This window comes from Pungitius pungitius, chromosome 1 (genome assembly GCF_949316345.1).
Source record: "Pungitius pungitius chromosome 1, fPunPun2.1, whole genome shotgun sequence".
Lineage (NCBI taxonomy): Eukaryota > Metazoa > Chordata > Actinopteri > Perciformes > Gasterosteidae > Pungitius > Pungitius pungitius.
This window is the reverse complement of record NC_084900.1, coordinates 7,248,323-7,251,665: the sequence shown is the minus strand read 5'-3', so window position 1 is coordinate 7,251,665 and position 3,343 is coordinate 7,248,323. Positions and strand designations below refer to the sequence as shown.

General features: G+C 43.0%; 1 protein-coding gene across 1 annotated transcript in view; it reads left to right on the top strand.

Moving 5' to 3' along the window:
* The first annotated feature begins 2,561 nt into the window (after positions 1–2,561).
* The window catches only part of kcnip4a (potassium voltage-gated channel interacting protein 4a), an 88,310-nt gene continuing 87,528 nt past the window's right edge, over positions 2,562–3,343 (top strand). The window contains exon 1 of the mRNA XM_037477713.2: positions 2,562–2,655. The gene's annotated coding sequence lies outside the window, so the exon portion shown is untranslated. The remainder of the gene's footprint in view (positions 2,656–3,343) is intronic.

The following is a 3,343-nucleotide window of genomic DNA, read 5'->3' as shown; positions in this document are numbered from 1 at the left end:
TTGAATGTATTTATTGTTGCAACAACACCAACCCGTACGAGGGCGAGTCAGAGCTCTTTCCTAGAGTCACTCTTGCTGACAGTTTATTAGAAGCTGGTAATTGGGCTTTGCCCTGACCTCCGGGTGGCCTTGAGTTCCCTTCTCCGCAGAGCACCATTTAAATTGTGGATTTGAGTTCCTGTGGACTTCGACTCTCGGGCTGTGATTGACAGCTGACTCACAGAGCAGCTGCCATGACAAGAAACAATAATGAGAGTGTTGTAGCTTCCTCCTCCTTCCATCTACTTCTATTCTCCCAACTCGTCCACAGCCTGCAGCTGAGCTGGAGTCCCACTCACATCTTGGCACGGCCGTCGGTCCGAGAGCAAATCTTGTGATCGGCCTGCTCACTATTCTGAAGATCGAGTCCTATGAATGTATCTGATGCTGGCTCTGTCAGCAATGAGCACAGGCCATTGAAGGCTGACATTGAATCGGGTCTCTCTATTTGTAGGTTTTAAGGAAATGGAGGATTTTTGACAACTTTACACGGTTCCATAATTCAGTGGTTTGCAACCTCGGGATCGGGCAAAGCAGGCATGTGATTTTTTTTTTTTTTTCTCCCCAAGAAACATCATGCAAAAATTCAAGCTCCAATATTATAGAAGGCAACTGACAGTCACTTATCCTCACAGAATGCCACTGATGCTGCAAAATATCCTCCACACTTAAGAAGTGAAGAGTGGTCAGCGTCCACTGGTTGACTTCTCAGTCTTTGAAGCAGCAAAGCACCCCCCTCCCCCCATTCCATTAATGGAATATTAATAAAATACACATTTCACTCAGGCGAAGACATATTGCCGAGCCATCTCTGATACGCCAACTTATAATAAGACTTCTGAATTATGTAGAGAGCGGAGCCTCGCTGATTCCCTCGAGGCATCAAAGAGCGATCTTCAAATAATTGCAGAGGTTTCTTTATACAGTTCATCGAGGCATAAGCGACAATCGGACGTTTGTGCTGTGAGAAGAAAAACAAAAGGCAAATAAACTGATAGTAGCTCTGTTTTCTGATCACAGGGACACCTGGGGAGGAAATCAATAGTAAATTAAGATAAGACTAATTGAGTTCTACACACCTTTTCTAAAGGTCAGATCAAACATCCCGGAAATAATGCGATCGGAGAATCTAGTTCAAACACCCAAAGCATCAACTTCTAATAAGCACTCTATCTTCTCCCCCCCCTCTGAAGTCTTTTGCAGATAGTGTTGGTCGTAAATGAGGTGGCTCTGCCAGTCCAGGGGAACCGACGTGTTGTTGTTTATTCTTTTTTTTTTTTTACCTGTAGTGCACTAATCACCCAAAAGCATGTGAGGCCTAACATAGATTGGAGCAGTAATTAGAATCCAGGGTTCGTGATGATCGCTGTCAGGTTAAAACAGCTGTCTGCTCAGATCATTTATGTAGGTTGGTTGTGTTGAGGTTGGGGCTTTTGCAACTGTTCAGATTCAAATACAGTCACAAACCACTGCACAAAACTTTTTTTTTTGTTAATTGCAGCTTTGTAATTTTGAGAAATGTATAAATTGCAGAATTGATTTGGTCATAATTTCCAATAAAATGGTTTAATCACATTTCCACCAAATTAGTAATGATAACTTTCCATCCATGTTTTGTAACTGACTCAAATAGTTACTAAAGAAAGTTCTAAAAAGACTTTTCTTTAGATGTGTTTCAGAGACACTCAAAGATTTAGAGTTAAGGTGAACTTGACATATTCCCCCCCCCCCCCCCCCCTTCTGCAGTTCGTCTTCCTCAAGTTCAAGTCTTCCCAAAGACAAAGACCTGTCACCTGTATGATTTACAGTCTTTGGCAACAGTACATTCATGCTTCTTAAGATTGCCTTTTTGACATTCACTCCCGAATAAGAGAAATGCTTCACCTTTCTGTTTTTTTTTTTGATTGAGGTGTCTTGGCAGAAGAGCTGCCATCTTAAATAATCAGCCTGTCAATAGTTTGGGGGACTGCGACTCTATATATGTCATCTTGTCAAATCACCCAAGACTGCAAAATCAGCTACAACCTCCGCCCCCCTAATCGAGCCTGCTAGTATAACGCCAAATGACAAACAGTATCGCCTTAAGACGCAGTGGCCTCCATGCTGCACAGTGCGCGTGGTGAAGACATCAGGTCCATTGGGCAGAAATAGATGCTCATTTGGTGATGGGAGGGATGTGGCAGAGCTCTGCTACTAGTTTGATTTCATTAGATCAGAATCACCCTGTGGTCGTTCCTGATATGTTTTCAGACCATCTGGACTATAATTACATGCTAAAATAAAATATGAATTGAATTCAGTTGAATTTTTGAAACGATTTAAACAGACGTCGAGTTTAAAGTATTTAGCTTTAGAAATCAATAGTTAACCAAAGTGTTGATTGTCGATTAATGAACGAATCTCTTGGGGCAAACTAAACATTCACAACCAACAACCTCTTTATTAATCGCAGGCACACCATCGCCGCTTTAACTAGCCCACGGTTGCGCGCTCCCGCCATCAACCGTGTGCACGAGCAGCGCTCCGGCGCGCGCGCTCTCGCTGCGAAACTCGGGAGTTGAATCGTGAGCGTAAAGTATCGGTACCAGCTGTTATCCGAGTCGACGTTGACGAGCGGTGAGTGACGCGACGCGTTTTCGAACAAATAGATTTAAAAAAAAAGAAAAAGAACAGTGGAGACCGCTTCTTCACCCGGCAGGACGATGGTCCCACGTTTGATTCGGTGATTTAGAAGTGTGGTTTTCGTGTGGAGAAGACCTTGTGCGAAACTCCTCGTGGATAAATAACCGCTTGAACTCTGTCGTATTCATTTCCCCGACAAAGAGAACTTGAACTCTGTGGGCCGAACCTCGTAATTATTGGAACTGCACGCGCGTTAGTGTGCGCGTCGACGCTGATCCAAACTTACAAGAAGATTCCCTCTGTCATCTTACGTTAATGCTGTTTGTTAATGGGGTTTGGCGTATTTCTTCTCATGGCAAAAGTTTAGCTTACACGTTTGCGTCACGTGTTTTTTTTTTTTTTTTTTTTGTACAATGCAACTGGACTTCTCTCGAAAGGGAAACCTATTGGCTGATCTTCTCCGGGTGGGACACTTATTTGTTAAAAATCCAATATTGTAGTGTTTCTGCAGAATTATTTCATACTATTGACACTAACACATCAATAAATCCCTGTTAAAATGAGGGTAACACTGTTTGTTACGTCGATGTGCATCAAACTTTGTATGCAGGAACCTTGCAATCCCTCTTGTGATCATTTAATTTGTGGGCACAGGGGCATCCCCGGCTGCAAAAAGAAATCG